We start from the raw sequence: 21331 nt of genomic DNA on the forward strand, positions 1-21331 counted from the left end.
GAGAAAAAACGTCGAAGAAATTTTTGGAAATTTACTATGATATAGTGATTCCGTAGACTTTGGTTTCAGTAAAATATCAGAGCCCATAACATGGAATCTTCTCGCCAAATGTGAAGTAGTAACTTATACAAACGTCACAACATTGGTAGCTTTCCTTTCTGGGAACCTGCTGTCCATGTGTTTACAGTAGTTTATAGTTAAAGTAGGTAAAAACATGCATATCGTATTCAGTTGTATTCACCTTAATGAGCATTGAATGGATCAGGTATAATTCTATAATTTTACTATTATTTAAAAGGCAGTAGTTTAACGTTCATGACACCTCTATCGGTCATTTATAAGTCCGCGAGAAACTCAAGAAAAATCGAACTTGTTTACATTCCTTGGAAGTATTTTATAACAAAGTTATATAGAATTTTCACTGTTGTAATTTATAAGTATGTTTCAATTTTCATATTTGCTTTACTGGTTTTAAAAGATCCGTGTAGTGCATGCTATTTATGTCTTATGTTTATTTGTATACAGACTGCGACTGTGGCTTTTAACTCATTTCTCAAACTGTCGTAAAACTAAATGTTGTTTCCTGGCTTTGACTCGTAGATCGGAAAATTAAGTTTTTATAATATCTTACTTTAGAAGAAGTCCATCGCTGTGACAATCTCACAAAACTGGCGGATTTACTAATGATGTAATAACTTTTATCTTTTTTTGAATGTCGCGCAAAGCTACACGAGGGCTATCTGCGCTAGTCGTCCCTAATTTAGTAGTGTAAGATTACGGATTGAACGCACATTATAACGCCCCCACGGCTGAACGGGCGAGCATGTATGGTGCGAAGAGCATTCGAACCCTCGACCCTCATATTACGAGTCGAACGCCTTAACCCACCTGGCCGTGCCGGGCCTTTTTTTTTTAAAGTGGAAGGAAGTATTGTAAGTAATCAAACTTATAATACAAAGACAAACTGTTCAAATGAGATAACCCTACTGAAGAGTAATGCACAAGAACATTTTACAGAAACAGTTTTATTTTTTGTGTCGCGGAAGCTTTAAAACAAGAACTAAATAACTGACGATGTGTTTTTGTCTTGTGATTGCCATATATAACAAAAATAAACAACACATTATTCCCGTGAAAAAAATGTATGTTATAATGAGAGACCAGCTATATAAAGTAGAGATGTCAAACACACAAACCGTGTTATAAAAAACAACTGAAGAATTTTTATAATCTACTCTTTCTTTCATTATTAGTATTATGAAGCATCGAAACAACCTTGGCCAACATCAAGCAAATATGCACAATTGTAAAAGGTGAAAAGCCAAGGCTGTCCCCGTTGTCTCTTCTAACTTTGCATGTGTGTCTGATATTTACACTTTATATGGTTGGACTCTCATTTCACGACTTCACATTTTTTAATATTGACGATATTTTTGTTAAAGAAACCACTTCTTCATTCATGTGCATAGTAACTACTGTGCTTTCATTGTCATCGGTTTTGGCTACTCCGTGTTAAACCTTAGATTAGTCAATGATAGAACATATTTAGTGTTTTACTGTTCCCTTTTTCGGAAAGGGCTGATTTTCAGTTTTTTGTTTCTTTTTTCAAAACAAAACCATATCACGGAATCGAAACTGTATCGCTACGTATGTTATGCTGTAAAGTTAATCACAAGGCTACACTTAAATTGTTTATTCGTGTATAAAAAAATATAAACGATACAAACGTCACAGTAGACACATTCCCCGGTTTATTTTGTTGTTGCAAACAAATGTAACGGTGTAGAAGTTTGGATACTGTGTAATATAAATACGATGTTTCAAATGTCACTAAATCTCTTTTGGAAAACACAGCAGAATTTTTTTACTTTATTTTGGTTATTTATTTCTATTACTGTATGACAGATATTAATTACACATATGCCCCCAAAGCAGCAAAACTATCCATGCTGTATAGAGTTACTAATAGTTTTCCCTCACCATTTTTTCTATAACTTGGCCTATATGAGTACTACATCTTCTCTCGACATTTCTTTGTTTGAAACAATTGGTTTGGGCATACTGAACCATCGATAATATATATATGTATACGTGGCTTGGACATACGAACTCGTTGTTATTTTCTTAGTGCAAAGCTACACAGTAGGAAATCGAACATCGGGTTTTAGTTTTATAAAGCTATAAACTTACTGGTGACTCACCGGGGACAAGAAGTCAGTACTTGCATAATAATATCTTCGTGACTGTGGTACACATAGGTTATGCTTTGATTAGAAAATGTCAGTTTTTTTATCTAATACAAGAAAATTTTCATATGCATCAAAATAACATGTTTTTTATTTTGTTGGATTCAGATTTTATTTTGAGATATAAAGGATATATATATTCTTATTTATTATCTCAAGTGTGAAGTTTCCTCTTCCATTTAGTAGAAAACTTTGATACATTTACAGAGCGAATAATCATTTATCTACTGCCGTGAAAGAAATTATTTTTCCAAAAATTTCATTTTTCTCGTTGACATTTTGCCAACAACGTAAAAAAAATACAATCTGTAACTGCAACCTCAGTCATTTTTAAAACGAAACTGAACACCTTTATTTTCTTTGACAGGTTGTATAACACAGAATAGTTGGTCAGAGGTACTTTTACAAATTTACAACCCTAAAATCTAGGATTCGATACTTCGCGCAGGACAGAGCGTAAATAACTTATTGTGTAACTTTGCGCTGAAACGACAACAAACAAACAGGAAAAGTAGTATGTTACTTCACTTCTAGTGAATAAACAAACAGGAAGAGTAGTACGTTACTTCACTTCTAGTGAATAAACAAACAGGAAGAGTAGTACGTTACTTCACTTCTAGTGAACAAACAAACAGGAAGAGTAGTACTTTACTTCATTTCTAGAGAACAAACAAACAGGAAGAGTAGTACGTTACTTCACTTTTAGTGAACAAACAAACAGGAAGAGTAGTACTTTACTTCACTTTTAGTAAACAAACAAAGAGGAAGAGTAGTACGTTACTCCACTTCTAGTGAACACACAAACAGGAAGAGTAGTACGTTACTTCACTTCTTGAGAACAAACAAACAGGAAGAGTAGTACGTTACTTCACTTCTAGTGAACAAACAAACAGGAAGAGTAGTACTTTACTTCATTTCTAGTGAATAAACAAACAGGAAGAGTAGTACGTTACTTCACTTCTAGTGAATAAACAAACAGGAAGAGTAGTACGTTACTTCACTTCTAGAGAACAAACAGGAAGAGTAGTACGTTACTTCACTTCTAGTGAACAAACAAACAGGAAGAGTAGTACGTTACTTCACTTCTAGTGAACAAACAAACAGGAAGAGTAGTACTTTACTTCATTTCTAGAGAACAAACAAACAGGAAGAGTAGTACGTTACTTCACTTTTAGTGAACAAACAAACAGGAAGAGTAGTACTTTACTTCACTTTTAGTAAACAAACAAACAGGAAGAGTAGTACGTTACTTCACTTTTAGTAAACAAACAAACAGGAAGAGTAGTACGTTACCTCACTTTTAGTGAACAAACAAACAGGAAGAGTAGTACGTTACTTCACTTCTAGTGAACAAACAAACAGGAAGAGTAGTACGTTATTTCACTTCTAGAGAACAAACAAACAGAAAGAATAGTACGTTACTCCACTTCTAGTGAACAAACAAACAGGAAGAGTAGTACGTTACTCCACTTCTAGTGAACAAACAAACAGAAATAGTAGTACGTTACTTCACTTCTAGTAAATAAATAAAAATATAATTTGAATAAAAATAATTTGAACTTCATAAGGCATGTATTGAACATACAGCGCTGGAAATATTCTGTGACTTTTCTGCTTGTAACATGTTTTTCGTGTGCATAAGTCTGTAATTAAATAAGATAACCTTGAATAATTTCAATAAGTATAACAGACAGTTCTTGTACAAAGAATTTTTAATTAAAACTAATCAAACGAGACAACGTTTATTACTTGCACAATAACGTATTCATAAAGTTTAATAAATATAAGTGAAAAATAATAAATAAATAAAAACAGCTGAAGTGCCTTTGGCGGAACATGGGGCGAATTATGCATATCCTATAGACTAGGATAATGTAAAAATACGTAAACATATAACGGAAAAAAGATGAACCAAACATAAGAGAATTTTTAGAAATAGTTGAAAACAAAATCAGTATAAATAGAGATTTATATAAATTGAGGCATGGAAGTACATTTTTGGAAATCCTTGTTGTAAATGGAACCTCTGTAAATATGTGATAATTGTACATAAACATAGGAAACTTTATATATATGATACTTTGTGGTTTATTTTCCTGAAGATGATGGAATTATTTCCACCGAAAGATGTAGAATTCTTTAAATTTTGCAATCTGAAGGTCACGGGTTCGAATCCCTGTGACACTGAGCATGCTCGTCCTTTCAACCGTGGGTGTATTATGAGGTATCGTCAATCACACTATTCGTTGGTAAAAGAGTACCTCGAGAGTTGGCGGTGGGTGATGCTGGCTAGCTGCCTTCCCTCTAGTCTTACACTGCTAACTTATGGACGGCTAGCGCAGATAGCCCTTGTGTAGCTTTGTCGCGAAATTCAAAATAAACAAAAATATTTTAACTCATATTTTTTAAACTTTCGAAATAAATTAATTTGCAAGTAATAAAGGATATTTTCTGTTTGGTGTCCAACAACATATCGTTTTGAAAATGACACAAGTGAGACAGTCAAATAAAATAATTGATAAAAATATTATGACCTTTATTTAGCGAATTCTGCGATATCAAACAGTATTCACTAAATAAATGCCATAATATTTTATTTTACTGTTTAATATCAAACAATATTCACTAAATAAATATCATAATATTTTATTTTACTGTTTAATGTCAAACAATATTCGATAAATAAATTATTCATTCAAGTAATTTATTTTTCTGCATAGTTGGTGTTATTTTCAAAACGATCTATTGGTGTACATCAAACGGAGAAGTCCCTTAACAAACGTTGTTGTCATGTTTGATTAATTTTATTTGAATAACTTTCTGAGTGTAACAATAATGTAATAAATTACACACACTCTATTCCAGAAAAGGTTTTAAAATGCCGAATCCTAATTATGAAAGTAAAACAAGATGATTTTTAAAAAAATACCATCTAGGTATTTTTTTTAATCTTGTTTATTATTAATCTTGGCTTGAACAAGTATTGAGACTTCAAGCTATATATACATTATCTGTACACTATTATAACTGTACGTTTAATGTTTAGTACGTCGGTTATCCATAACGAATAAAGAAAAATTGATTTTTCGCTTTTCTTTACCATAACCATTCCGTATGAGTACATTCGATCCTCACGTTACGGAAGAGATGTGTTACAAGTGTTTTGTGTGTGTTTTTCTTATAGCAAAGCCACATCGGGCTACCGGCTCAGCCCACCGAGGAGAATCGAACGCCTGATTTTAGCGTTGTAAATCCGGAGACATATCGCTGTACTAGCAAGGGGCATGTGTTACGAACTTCCGTAACTTAACTCGAACCTTATTTTCCCGTTGACTCCCATTTGATCCACAAAAGTAATAAAAACACACATATGAATGTAAGAAAATATTGTAAAACACATAATAAGTTCAACTGACATAGTTTAATAGTTCTACTCACCAACAATAATAGTAGGTATATAAAATTAATTAAAATTTTCACACTGAGATGGCTACTCAGTACTGATACTGGTGTCTGTTTCATCTTGTAAATCATCATGTTGATGTGGTGAAGCCTCAGTTCTTTTTATAAAGAAGCGTCGAGAGTTATTTACTGTTTCTGTCGCATCTTGTCCTTGTACAGCTCTTTATAGCAGTGCACGGCATCATGTAGTTAGTTCTCTTGTAACTTTCAGGTTGCGTTCACAGCTGGGATCATTAGCACAAAGATTTGCATGATTTCTTATATAAAGAAATTTCTTGAGATAAATAGTTGGTAGTCAACTGAAGTTGTGTGGTATTTGAATAACCTTATATAAAGGTTAAGAATTGAGATAAATAGTTGGTAGTCAACTGAAGTTATGTGGTGTTTGAATAACCTTATATAAGGGTTAAGAATTGAGATAAATAGTTGGTAATCAACTGAAGTTGTGTGATGTTTGAATAACGTTCTTCTCTTCTACAGTTCGATCTTGTTCCAACATTATCAGATCCTCATTCAACACGTAATTCTCCATGGGACCTTAATAATTGTACTACATCATCTCCTACGATATCTTGCAAGGACCACAATGTTTTCGTGAACTTTCCAAGCACCTTCTGTTTGTGGGACCCTGTAAAGTCACTGGTACACCCTGAATATATGTTTTCCACACACTATTTACAGTTGACTCCTTTACTTCATCTCACGACTCGGTGATGTTGTATATTGCATCCTAAATGTTATGTTTTTCCAGAAGTCATGAACTGTATACTTATCCTTCCCTTCAGTAGCTTTAATTAGCTGTTTTAGAGTTTTCCGTAAGTAATATCTCTTGAAACTGGAGATAACAACTTCATCCATTCGCTACAGTAATACAGTTGTGTTCTTGGGAATATACTCAACTTTTACTTTATGAAAAATGTCTTTCAAGTTCACTGGGTGGTTTGGTGCATTGTCTGAGATTAGCAATGTTTTGTTAGTAATATTGCATTTGGCACAGTACAGACTAACAAAATTGATGGACCAGTCTTGAACAATACTTATACTCTTCCAAGCATTCTTCTTTGAGCGTCATATCAGTGGTGAATTAGGCATGGCATATCCCTTTACAGCCCTTTGAGTTTTGAAACTGTATGTTATTTAGAGCAAAACCTCCACCAGCACCGCCACCCACAAGTAGCGTCAGGCGATTTTTTCGAAGCCTTGAACTCTCATGCAGACTTTTTCTTTCCTAAGAATAAATATTCTATTTGGTATACGTTTCCAAAACAGCCCGTTTCGTCCACATTGAAGATATGTTCTTGACTGTAACCCCTTCATCAATAATTTCCTTGAGTTCACTAGGGTATCTTCGTGCAGCTTCTACATCAATACTTAGTTTTATGTTGTGCAAGTGTGAAAGTTAAAGCACTTCCTGAACCTATCAAACCATAATTCACTTGTCAGGAAGGGATTTTCTTCAGAACTACATGACTGTGCAAAAGTGTTAGGACAAAGTCAAAAATGAGTTTTCAGGCTACTTTGAAAGAAAAATGGAAAGTAAATTATAGGCGAAACATCAAAATTTTATTAATCTCCAAATTTTATATAACAGAAACTCACTGGAAGTGTTTAAGTTCAGCAAACACTTAATATTTTATGTGCTCTTCTTTCTCTATGATGACTGCATACAGTCTCTCAAACATTGTTGCAACATATTTGATCAAAACGTCTTTTGGTATTTTTACTCCAAATGTCTCTAAGGCACTCCCATAAACTTTCATTGGAAGTAACTTTTGATTTGTCAAGTTTCTAATCTATTAAATCCTAGATCTGCTAAATTCGGTTAAGATTGGAGTTCTGTTGCAGAAAAACATCTCCAAGTTATCACACTACCTCCCTTGTGCTTCATGGTGGGTGATATGCAATGAAGTAAGTATCTTTCATCTTTCTTCTGCCCGAAGTACAACCCAAGGTATGAATTAAATATTATAAACTTGAGCCCATCCGTCCATAAAAACCTTTTTGAATGATGAACAGTCCAATTATTTACTTTTTACTGCTCCTCAGTGGCACAGCTTATATCTACGGACTCACACTGCTAAAAACCGGGTTTCGATACCCGTGGTGGGCAGAGTAGAGATAGCCCCTATTGTGAAGCTTTGTGCTTAATTGAAATAATCAATGAATTTGTACTTTTTAGCAAATTCCAATATTTTGACAGTACTTGGAGATCAAAGTAAAAGTTTTTTAATTGCTACACAACCAAACACTCCATTCTGGTTTTGTATTCTTGATACTGTAGATCTACACACTTTTCTATTATTTGGTAGATGGTTGTTTATCTCATGCTTGAGATCAGTAACAGTCTCTCTCCTCATCTAAAGGCTGCATAAACGAACACACTTTTCGTCAGTGTCATTGAGTTTCTTTCCTATTTTCAAATTTACCTGTCTTGGTCTCACGATCTAGAGTGTAGTTCATAGTGTTTGGGGAGCATTTCAAGTCTGCAGCAGTTTGTCAGAGAATCCATTCAGCATCACATAAATATTTAGTAAGAACTCTCTGCTCTAGTGACAAATATCTGTGCTTTTTTTTTTACCGTGGCTTGACAACAAAACATAATATATAGTTTAAAGTACTGTTTTTATCAAGGTTCATTTCTGGAGTGCTATGAAATTGGTTTATTCTAGCATATGCTAGCTTCTTTTTATATAGTTAAGACTCTGTACGTGGTACCATGACAGTTTTTCCAAACCCTAAATTTGATCAGTATGTTCATTCAAGCAGAACTCTTATGACACGCCCTTTGTACAAGTAGGTGGGAATTCTAAATAATATAAATATTCTCCTCCTGGCTCATTCAGTTTTGAAAACGGATCAATGAAGCATTACCATAATGTTTGAAATTTACCTTATGTAATGTCTTGGAAGAATTTAACCCATAAAATGGAAAGAATGAAAATATATTCTCTTGTCCTAACACTTTTGTACGGTTCTATATATATATATGTGTAATACATATATATCTTGGTATTCTAACTACAACATCGTTTTGTAATAGTAAATGTAACTGCTGTAGAAGGAGGTTTTAGCTGGGCGTATAACAATAGAAAGCTGCACAATTAATGGAATTCATTACTGCATTTGTATTATGTAGTAAGTTGTTTTACATTAGATTGGAACAGTTTCGGAGGTCTAACGGGAGATATACATTATTATAAGATATAGCCAAACTTTTAGTAAATAGAAAACACGCCAAGGACTACATACGCTTAAATATAAAACAATATTTTAAAACAGAAAATATTTTGAGTTAGAAGTGGTCTTAGTGTTCAGCATGTTGCGACTGTGAATCAAAGGGTGTATAGTTCTATGTTTTTTTCAGAAACGAGCTCTGCACTTAGAGGCATTAGATACACTGTAAAATTGACAGTAAAGTCTCACTATATAATTAGAAAAGAGTAAACTAAACATTATTTGTTGTCACTGTTGTTTTTTTTGGGAGGGGGAGATGCTCTTAACAAGTTTATTGCCCTCCAGGCAATCAGTTCAAAATTAGGTGCTCAGTTAGAGAAGTTTGCCCTTATGTAGCTTTGCGCGAACATTTGAAACAAACACAGTCATAAGCTATTTGATATTTATTTTATTGGAGTAAAATTTGTTTTTTATATAAGTTACATTTTAAAATAAAAACAAAAGTGTGTGTGTTTTTCTGGTAGATCTAAAAATGGTAAAGGCAGATGTTTTAGCTAATGTTTTCACTTGGTAGTCAAGCTGTGAAATTACTAAAGCATAATATATGTAACCTAGTTCAAAAACCGCATAAACGAATCTTTCTTCAGTATTTCATAACTTCGTGTTATACATAAATAATACGTTTACATCTATTGGTGTAGAATAGATTTACAGGAACAAAGAAAGAAGACTATCTAGGTTCGTAGTTAAACTTAACACCCTGTGTTGTTAACTTTGCTGTTGATATAGACTCAATTATGAAATACTATCACTCTTATTGGCTAGCTTATTTCATAGGATATTGAACGTCACCAGCTCTACTTAACAGTGTATCATGATAATTACAAATTCTCGTCTGCTAACTATAGCAAGGAAAATATTTATTGAGATATTTTTCTTTCTTTTTTTCTGATTGCCCATAATAAATGCCAGCATTATATCTGCTTATTGAAGCAATCTTTTAACTAACTCCCAAAATATGCATTTGTATTTGAAAGCTAGACTACTTTTGTAGTTAACCCTGTCAACACATAAGATCGGATGTTCAAATTATGAAAAACGTTATTCCTATTCCAAGTACATTTTATAAATTTCGTGAGTTTCACTTGTCATTTGACACGGTATTGTGAACAAAACAAAATACTACCTCTTTTATAATAATGTACGACCTAGTGCGTAGTGTGCTCAGACTGCGAATTTTAAAATCATAGTTCACGTCTCTTTGTCTCAGAAACTTGTTCTGGACTTTGAGTGGGTATATTCTGAGAGTAGCGATCAAGTCCTACTACTTGGTCAATAGGAGCAGTCTATGAGTCATTAGTCTGTACTGTTGTCTTTCCTCTAGTCCATCACTTCAAAATGATGGGCGACTATGCTTAGCTTTGAGTAAGTTGTACAACATAATAACAAAATATCATAACTATAAGTAATTTCTGTTATTGTGTATTTTACTATTAAATATACTAACCATAGTCTGACTATACCAGTTTATTTTACTGTGTATTTTAAGATGGTAAGACCTCGGTAAACTTTAATAGATCTAATGCAAAATACTCTCATGGAAACACTACATTCGCAGGTCAAACATTTGCTGGAATTTATTATATCCACACTTCCTCTTTACAAGGAATATAATCACTAAAATAAATAGAAAAGCAATAGTCTGTATGTATGTTGTTAAACTCAGAGTTGCATCAAGTAATTCGTACTGTATATAGCTGATAAAGCATTATAATTGTATTCTTTGGATATTGTTAATTAATTTAACTATTTACAGGTAACTTTTTTACCTCAATCTGTTGCTACATCAACTTACATATCTGTTTCTCTACCACTATTTGTTTGTCTACCTGTTACTGCAACAACCTACCTATCTGTCTGTTGGTTTCAATGTTAACCTATTTGTCTATCTACCCATTTCTCTATCAACCTACCTATCTGTCTATCTGTTCCTGCACCAACCTACCTATCTTTCTATTGGTTTCTATATTAACTTACCTATATGTTTATTGGTTTCCACATTAACCTTTCTACTTGCATATTGGTTTCTATATTAACCTATCTATTTGTCTATTGGTTTCTATATTAACATATTTATCTGTCTATTCATTTCTACATTAACCTAACTACTTGCTTAATGGTCTCTATATTAACCTACCTATTTGCCCATTGGTTTCTATATTGAGTTACTTATCTGTCTATTGGTTTTATATTAAACTATCTATGTGATTGTTGGTTTCTTTATTAACGTACCTAACTATCTGTTTGTTTCTATACTAATCTACTTATCTGCCTATTAGTTTCTGTATGAACCTACCTATCTGTCTACTAGTTTCTATAATAACCTACCTATCTGTTTATCTGTTTCTGTATTAACTTACCTATCTGTTTATTAGTTTTTATATTGACCTACCTATTTGCCCATTGGTTTCTATATTGAGTTAACTATCTGTCTATTGGTTTCTATATTAAACTATTTATCTGACTGTTGGTTTCTTTATTAACGTATTTAACTGTCTGTTTCTTTCTATACTAACCTTCCCATCTGCCTATTAGTTTCTATATTAACCTACCTATCTGTCTACTGGTTTCTGTATTAACCTACCTATTTGCCTATTGGTTTCTGTGTTAACGTACCTATCTCGCTATTGGTTTCTATATTAACCTGTCTCTCTGTCTATTGGTTTCTATATTAACGTATCATTTGTCTGTTGGTTTCTATATTAAGATACCTAGCTGCCTACTTTTTTTTTTATATTAACTTACTTATTTGCCTATTGGTTTCTATATTAACGTACCTATTTCCCTATTGGTTTCTATATTAATCTACCTATCTGTCTATTGTTTTCTGTACAAACATACCTACTTGCCTATTGGTTTCTATATTAACCTATCTATCTGTCTATTCATTTCTACATTAACCTAACTATTTGCTTAATGGTTTCTATATTAACCTACCTATCTGCCTATTAGTTCCTATATTAACCTATCTATCTGTCCATTGTTTTCTATATCAACCTTCCTATTTCTCTTCTGGTTTTTATATTAAACTACCTATTTGCTTGTTGGTTTTTATATTAACCTATCTATCTGTCCATTATTTTCTATATCAACCTACCTATTTCTCTTCTGGTTTTTATATTAAACTACCTATTTGCCTGTTGGTTTTATATTAACCTATCTATCTGTCCATTGTTTTCTATATCAACCTACCTATTTCTCTTCTGGTTTTTATATTAAACTACCTATTTGCCTGTTGGTTTTTATATTAACCTATCTATCTGTCCATTGTTTTCTATATCAACCTACCTATTTCTCTTCTGGTTTTTATATTAAACTACCTATTTGCCTGTTGGTTTTATATTAACCTATCTATCTGTCCATTGTTTTCTATATCAACCTACCTATTTCTCTTCTGGTTTTTATATTAAACTACCTATTTGCTTGTTGGTTTTTATATTAACCTATCTATCTGTCCATTGTTTTCTATATCAATCTACCTATTTCTCTTCTGGTTTTTATATTAAACTACCTATTTGCCTGTTGGTTTTTATATTAACCTATCTATCTGTCCATTGTTTTCTATATCAACCTACCTATTTCTCTTCTGGTTTTTATATTAAACTACCTATTTGCCTGTTGGTTTTTATATTAACCTATCTATCTGTCCATTGTTTTCTATATCAACCTACCTATTTCTCTTCTGGTTTTTATATTAAACTACCTATTTGCCTGTTGGTTTTTATATTAACCTATCTATCTGTCCATTGTTTTCTATATCAACCTACCTATTTCTCTTCTGGTTTTTATATTAAACTACCTATTTGCCTGTTGGTTTTTATATTAACCTATCTATCTGTCCATTGTTTTCTATATCAACCTACCTATTTCTCTTCTGGTTTTTATATTAAACTACCTATTTGCCTGTTGGTTTTTATATTAACCTGTCTATCTGTCCATTGTTTTCTATATTAATCTACTTATCTGCCTATTGGTTTCCATATTAACATACCGGCCCCCCTCCTAGTACAGCGGTAAGTCTACGGATTTACAATGCTGAAATCAGGGGTTTGATTCCCCACGGTGGGCTCGGCAGATGGCCCGATGTGGCTTTGCTGTAGGAAAAACACACATTAACATACCGGTTTTCTATTTTTTCTATTTTGAGCTAAATATTTGTCTGTTGGTTTTTATATTAACCTAAGTATCTGTCTTTGTGAATCATGTTAGAGGATTATACTGATGTTGAAACATGGCATGTAAAGAAAATTATGTTGTGAAGGATTGTATATGTATGTTCAAATTTAAAGATGTGTTTGTTATAATTGAAAAAAGGAAAGGTTGCGGAAACATCAAAGTGGAAGATATAAGAAATGTCGCTCGTAAAAGACAAATATTGCATCAAATATCGCCATGTCGTTTACTTTGGATGTTATCTGTTGAAATTAAACCAGTTCCTTCAACAGTTACCGTTACAAATACACGGTTTTCGTTGTTTGTTTTGTTTTGAATTTCGCGCAAAGCTACACGAGGGCTATCTGTGCTAGCCGTCTATAATTTAGCAGTGTAAGACTAAAGAAAAGGCAGCTAGTCATCACCACCCATCGCCAACTCTTGGGCTACTCTTTTATCAACGAACAGTTGGATTGACCGTCACATTATAACATCACCACGACTGAAAGGGCGATCATGATTGGTGTTACGGGGATTCGAACCCGCGACCCTCATATTACGAGTCGAGTGTACGACGTCAAAGAGGACTTTTATATTCTTTATTTAAGCTCAATATTTTCTCTCTGTTTAGAATTATATTAAAGTAGGGTTTCAAGTGAATATCATACATGGCTTGGAGGATTTCACCAGTGCTCACCACAAGTATCATTCTTGTTTAAATGTTCTCATATTTTTTAAACTCTAAGTGGTCTGTGGTAAGTGGTTCCATTCAGCTACCGCATACATACACATAGAATAAAATAGTTTTAAAGGAAAAAATTAAAAATAAATACGAAAACAAAGATCAACAGCTGCCTGTGTAACGGGTGGATCGTTGAAGTTAACTCTGACGTTAGTTAAGTGAGCGAATAACAAAACTGTTGTTTCTTCTATGAACAGTTGCCAAATAATTCCAGTCTTTTCTTATTTAGCTGGACGATGTCTTCTGCTCTTTGATTCCAAATGTGACTAAACTAACTTATGTTCCTCTCTTGCTATACTTCTAACAAGAAACAAAACGTTCTACTTTATGCGTGGAAAGAGTTAACCAGCCTGACAGACTATAATGTATGCACAAAATAAAATACAACAAAATATTGAACGAGGTAATAATTTCAATACTCATTTTCAAGAAGCGACATCAACTATATTTTTCCACAGCAGTTCAAGCATTAACAGTAGGCCTGGCATGACTAGCTGGTTAGGGTGCTTAAATCGAGATATGAGGGTCGAGAATTCGAATCTCCATCCTACCAAACATGATCGCCTTTTCAGCAGTAGGGGAATTATAATGTACCCATCTATCTCATTACTCATTGTTGAAAAAGTAACTCAAAAGTTGGCGGTGAATGGTGATGACTAGCTGCCTTCCTTCTAGTTTTTGACTGCTAAATTAGGAATGGCTAACGCAGGTATTCCTTGTATAGCTTTGCGTGAAATTCAAAACAAACAAATATTAGCAGATGAAAATAGTCTCTCTTACTTTACCTAGAAGATAGAACAACAAGACAGGCAACTAGTATCGTTTCTGTTTTTTTCAATATCAATAGATTACACATGCCCGCAAATTTAAATATCATAGAAGTTGTTTTTGTTTTAGTAACGGATTTTTCATAATACAGTTACGCAGATTTCGAAAATAATATTAAATTTTTGTATCACATAAGAAGTTTTTACAAATCTGAAAGAAAAAAAACCCTCTTACTTAGATCACATTGTTATTTCGTTCATCACAATTATTATGTTTGGGTTTTGGAACGATCGATAAGACTCTCACGTTGTGATTGGTCTAGAGAAATCTATAGCCAGTGGTTGTCAACATTTTAAACACCACAAAATGTAACCAGATTTCAATTAAAATGATTCACTTATGTAAAAGTACATATGAAATTTTGTGAAAAATCTCTACCTGATAAAGGAGATATCATTATTAGCGTACAGGAATTATTGTAGAACATCGTCGTCCTGTGTTACCTATCTTGTCATCCGTCCATAAATTTATGTATAAGTATCTAAACCACTCTTTTACCAGCTGATTGTCTTTTGTCCAGCTATCTATCTATGAAGCGATTCTTCAACACAAGTATGATTTTTATGTTATGTTTTTCCTGAGTAATAATACATTAAAAGCTATTCATGTCACAGGAAAAGGAGGGTAAATTGAAGTTAGTGTTAGTTTAATTGATAGTTGATCCAAAGATACACAATGGGCTTATTGTGCTCTGAGAGTAGCGGGTGTCGATGATTTTTAGCTGCAACATAGCAGCTCATAGAATGTCTATGATTTCTTCATGTACAAACATTTAGCTCATGGCTCCGTCATCTATTGACCGATTTTGGGCTCGGGAAGTTAAGCCATTTGCTTAATTTAGTTGACCACACCCAAAGTCTCGTAGATTAATTCGTTCTAATCCTGCCTAACATAATTTCAATTTGAGGATAGATTAGCAGAGGTCCTGATGATAAATAAAACTGAATCGGGTATACACGCGCTTCACACTCGCTGTTGTTAGCACACAAAAGTACAGATAACGAAAAGGAAAAATAAAAGTATCATAGATTAATTTGCTCTAATCTTGCTTGATATAAATTCAAGTGTCGCGGTTTTTGAGGTTTCCCGAATCTTTAGCGTGATAAGCTTACCGCTGAGTCACAGGAGAGGGCAAAGTTGTCTAAAAACCACTCATTTTGAGGGGTGTTTAAAAATATTTAGTTTTTAAAAAAATATGTTACAAAACTTAGGTTGTGTCATTTTTAATGAAGGTTGAAAATTAAATGTTCTTATAAATATAGCATTCACAAACTACACTTAAAAATATTTACTGACCTCAGGAAATTTAGTTGAAATATAATATCAGCCATGTTAAGTAGTAACAAATCCTGGGTTGTATATATAGTTTTTGTTTGTTTGTTGTTAAGCAAAACAAAAGTATGTGAGGGTTACCTGTATTACTTTTTCATAGGATATTTATGATAAATGAAGGTTCATTTTGCTTTAAATACAAATTAAAAGATACTAGCAAATACTTCATCTTATCGGTTGTCTAACATAATTACAGAGCTAATTTATCAGGATCAAACTGCTTGTATTCTAAGTAGGGATAACGTTGAAGTACCTTAAACCATTTTATTCTTGTTGAAGTGTTTAATCAGTTTGTTTTTAAAATTCGCATAATGGTATCCAAGAGCTATTTACACTAGCCGTCCTTAATTTCACCACCCACCGCCGCCTTTTGGGCTATTCTTTTACCAACGTATAGTGGGATTGACCGTAACAGCATAATGCCCTCATAGCTGATAGGGCGAGCATGTGTGGTGAGTAAGGGATTCGAATCCGCGATCCTGAGATTGAGATTCGAGCGCCTTAACCACCTGGCCCACTTGCTCTTTAAAATATCGTACAATGTGATTTTTAAATAAGTGCTTCTTTAACTGGTTCTTCCCTCTGGTGAATGTTGAAGGTATTTATCTTATAACTGTTTTAACTACTATTTCTACAAATTCCTGAAGGGATAGCAAACGTCTTTTACGTATGTATCAGTGTGTGTATTCGTACTTGAACAAAATATTAAGACAATCAGGTTGGATAAACATTTTTTATTCTCTAATACCAGTCTCTAGCCTGTAATTGTTTTACTTTTCCTAAACAATAATAGACAGAATAGGATACTTAGTGCTGTTTGTCTGTTTGATTTTTTTCATAATTGATAGGGAGCTGTAATTTCTAGTAGACGTAGCGTATAATTCATATAAAGATATGAATCTCTTTTACGCTTGTGACTTAGTTTTTACCGTGTTGGATTGCAGGTCGAAAAGCCCAGGATTTGAGAAGTGATGACGATGCATTATTATCTGTGTAAATGTTATAAAAAGGACAGTCAATTCTGTTATTTAGCTCAAAGAACCGTCCAAAACTATTGTGTTAGCGGGTATTGCTGGCTCTCAGAGATACCTTATCCAATGCAGATAAGACTAAGAATACGGATTTATATGTAGGTCCAACCTGAAAAAAGTAAATAAATAAAAAATATTAACTGACTACCAATAAACTTACTTTTGATAAAATTCCAGATAATTTTAGTATAAAATATAAAACCCTCGGAGCCTCCAGAATAATTTTTATTTTGTTTTTTGAATTTCTCGCAAAGCTACACGAAGGCTATCTGCGTTAGCCGTCCCTAATTTAGCAGTGTAAGACTAGAGGGAAGGCAGCTAGTCATCATCACCCACCACCAACGCTCGGGCTACTCTTTTACCAACGAATAGTGGGATTGACCGTCACATTATAATGACCCCACCGCTTAAAGGGCGAGAATGTTTGGTGCGACGAGGATTCGAACCTACGATCATCAGATGACGAGTGGATCGCCTTAACCCACCTGGCCATGCTGGGCCGCCTTCACAATAATTCGTCTCACTAACAATGCGATTTTCTCTTTATATATATTTTCAAAAATATTGGTGTTACTTGTGCGTCTAGTTACAATAGTAGCTCAAAATCAGTGACAAATGTACTTGAATTTCAGAAGACTATGATATACTAGTCTATTTCACCTGAGCAAAAGTGCCGCTCAGATTAAATGTTCCAATTCCACATTTTGTTTAATACTGCCATTTTAAGTTTATACACCACTATTTTGGCACGATGAAAAGTAATCAACATCACCATTTAGACGTAATCCTTCTCAGTTGGTTTTACCGACAATTCATGTAATTATACTTCCGTGGGTTAATTGCTTGTGCGTTAGCGTGGGAAAGAGGCAGAGAAATATGTATCAGTGTGAAGTGATCAAGGATAGTATAATCATGTAATTTAACTAGGTGTTACAGCAGTTCATGTGAATATTCTGTAATCGTATTCCTTTTAGTTTAAAGTTCGTAGTTTTGTGCACAAGATTCCTCTTTTCAAGTTATGCATCTGTGTTATCTTTTAGTCATGTAATATAGTCATCATCATTATAACAATAATTTAGTTCAAAATGAATTATTTGGTATAATAACTATTCAAAACTTTTTAACAAATAGAACAAATAGCGTTTGTCGTTACAGTCATTAGAAGTTTCGGTCGGACTTATTTTGTGCCGGTTCCTATAATTGTGACTTTACTGAGCAATATGTTTTCATATTGATGCGTGTAAGAAAAAAGTTCGTTGATTGGTTTACCACATTAATATGAATTTTTGGTTCAAAATAACGATTTACAATAAACTAGTATATTTTAAACTTAATTCAGTAGTTGAAGACAAAAAGTCAAAAATATAAATTTATTTGTTTATAGTTAAGCACAAAGCTGGATTTTGTCCACCACGGGTATCGAAAACCCGGTTTGTAGCGTTTTAAGTCTACAGGCATAACGCTGTGCCACTAGGGGGCGAAAAGGTGAGAAAAAGATATTAAGCCATGAATTAGAAGGTAGTGCAAATTTGTCATTTAATTTTTTACGTCACTTTCACCCTTGTATTTAAATCATACATTAGCATTTTCTACGTCAAAATAATCTCAAATTGTCACAATAAGTGAAAATAATTTCGGGGTAAAGTCCATGAAAACTTCTTGTTTTACCTACCTTTGGCATGCACGCTTTTTACAAGTTTGATTCACTTCCAATTTTGAGAGTTTTATACATTTTTCTTCTAATGTTTATAGTGTGATTAAAATTTTTAAACTTGCCTTGATAAAGAGTTTTATGTTTTACTGTATCTCTACCTTAAAATATTTTTCATTCTGGCTATAATAACTTATAAGAGAACCAGAGTTCGTTTGATGTCTTAAAAGCAATTTACTAGCTGTTATTTTCGTACCAACTGAGGCATTTTATAAGTTGAAATTAGTTTAAGATCACAATCTTAAGATCTCTTACTGTATACACTTCAATGTCTCTGGGAACGATATAATATTCCACTGCAATGTACAACGTTTAGCTGTTGGATCAGTATTAGATTATTTTTTACCGTTATGTAAAACCTGAAACTAGCTACTTGTTCGGAGTTATTTGTTACCATCATATACCTCGAAAAGCTACTAGACCAACATTAGTTTATACTGTTATATCTTAAGGGAACTTACTGGTTCAAAATTACCATTTTACTATTACATAGAACGTGAAGTTGTTGATTAGATATAATGGTTTTACAGTTATGTGTGACAGGAAATTGTTGGATAAATATTATTTGTACTGTTATATATCATGTGAAGTTGTTGGATAAATGTTATTTGTACCGTTATATACAATGTGAAATTATTAGACTATTATTATTTGTACTGTTATATATAATGTGAAATTTTTGAATCAGTATTATTTGTACCGTTATATACAATGTGAAATTGTTGGATTAGTATTATTTGTACCGTTATATATAATGTGAAATTGTTGGATTAGTATTATTTGTACCGTTATATACAATGTGAAATTATTAGACAATTATTATTTGTACTGTTATATATAATGTGAAATTGTTGAATCAGTATTATTTGTACCGTTATATACAATGTGAAATTGTTGGATTAATATTATTTGGCTATATAATGTGAAATTGTTGGATCAGTATTATTTGTACCGTTATATACAAAGTGATATTGTTGGATTAGTATTTTTTGTACCGTTATATATAAAGTGAAATTGTTGGAGTGTGTTTTTTTGTTATAGCAAAGCCACCTCGGGCTATCTGCTGGAAATTGTTGGATCAGTATTATTTGTACCGTTATGTACAAAGTGATATTGTTGGATCAGTATTATTTGTACTGTTATATACAATGTGAAATTGTTGAATTCTCGATTATTTATTAGCGATCGCTACACAACACATAAGGTTACTGGATCAATGTCACTTTTTAATGTTATCTACAGTGTTAGAATATTAAATTAATATGTTGTACTGCTATACAGCTTTTACAACAAATACATTAATACGCCTGGATAATGCATGAGGAGCAAAGGCTATTATACATTTAATACTAACTATTACGAAAACAACTGAAATCAGTTTATTGTTTGTTTCAGAGTAAGATGTTAAAAATCAAACTGTGTTATAAATTAAACAACTGCATTGTCAGTTTTGCTTTCACCCTATCAAGTGTAAAACACAATGGATGTTCTGATATCAGGACGGTAATGTATTTTGTATAGAACAGCAAACAATAATACTTCTAATTGTTCAACCGTTTTACACAGTTAATTATTCTTGCATCAGAACGGTATAACACAAATATATCTAGTATTAGAACAGCGAGTTAGAAAATTAAATATAATTGTGATTATTCTATTGAGATAGAAACAACAAACAATAAAATACTTGTTAGTTGGTGTAATATATCTAGTAATTAAAACACTTTGTTACTTTAATTTAATGGTGAACAATGTTTATTAAGTTCTGGAATAAATTCACAAGTAAGTTCTTGATGGTGTTAAAAAGAACGAGTGTTAGTTTGTGAACGTTTAATGCTTACATATATGTATATAAATAATTATTACTATATAATGATAGTAACAGTACACCTAATGTGTCTGAGAATTCGTGTTTGTTTAACACGCTGTGGTAGCATAGAAAAGAATGATTAACTATTTGGTTGATATTACTTAACAATTCCCCCCTCATCCTTAGATGGGCTAAGACCAACATTTCGTTTTAAGTAAGTCATCGAATTAAACGAAAGTAAATTACCTCAGGACTATCCAGAAAAATGTGCCCATTTAAAGAGCAACCCATCAGTTGATGTTAGTGGCAAACGTATTTTCCGACACTTCCTGAGGTGGTTATGTGAGAGTAAAATTACTTAAAATGCTTGGTTGTTCTTGTATATATCATTAACATGTTTGTTTTCAGCACAAAGCTATACACTCAATTTATCAGAGGATTGTTCTCCGAGGTTAAGGTGTTCTTAGTTTTCGTACCAGATCGTTCTTTTGTTTTATGTTTGATTCAGATTATTTTTTCGTGAATGGCTCCATTCATTGAAACGCATTAATTATTCGACAGCGTAAAATAAAATCCGGTGATAACCGAATCAGTGGTGAAAATAAAAACTCATTCAGGCGTATGATAGGTTATTATATGCATTTGCTTGATAATAGTTTGGTTATATTTTGTTTCTCGACTCTATAACTATAGACGGTTTTTTATTGTATATATATATATATTGTTGAAATATGTTTTGTATATTAATTTTTATCATATGTTAGTTTGAGGTTTTAGTTTTGT

General features: G+C 32.8%; 1 protein-coding gene across 1 annotated transcript in view; it reads left to right on the forward strand.

Annotated features, from left to right (window-relative positions):
* Nucleotides 1-21331, forward strand: part of LOC143239074 (RNA-binding protein Musashi homolog Rbp6-like) — a 120200-nt gene that overhangs the window by 63951 nt on the left and 34918 nt on the right. The window lies entirely within an intron of this gene.

Source organism: Tachypleus tridentatus, chromosome 13, assembly GCF_004210375.1.
Source record: "Tachypleus tridentatus isolate NWPU-2018 chromosome 13, ASM421037v1, whole genome shotgun sequence".
NCBI lineage: Eukaryota > Metazoa > Arthropoda > Merostomata > Xiphosura > Limulidae > Tachypleus > Tachypleus tridentatus.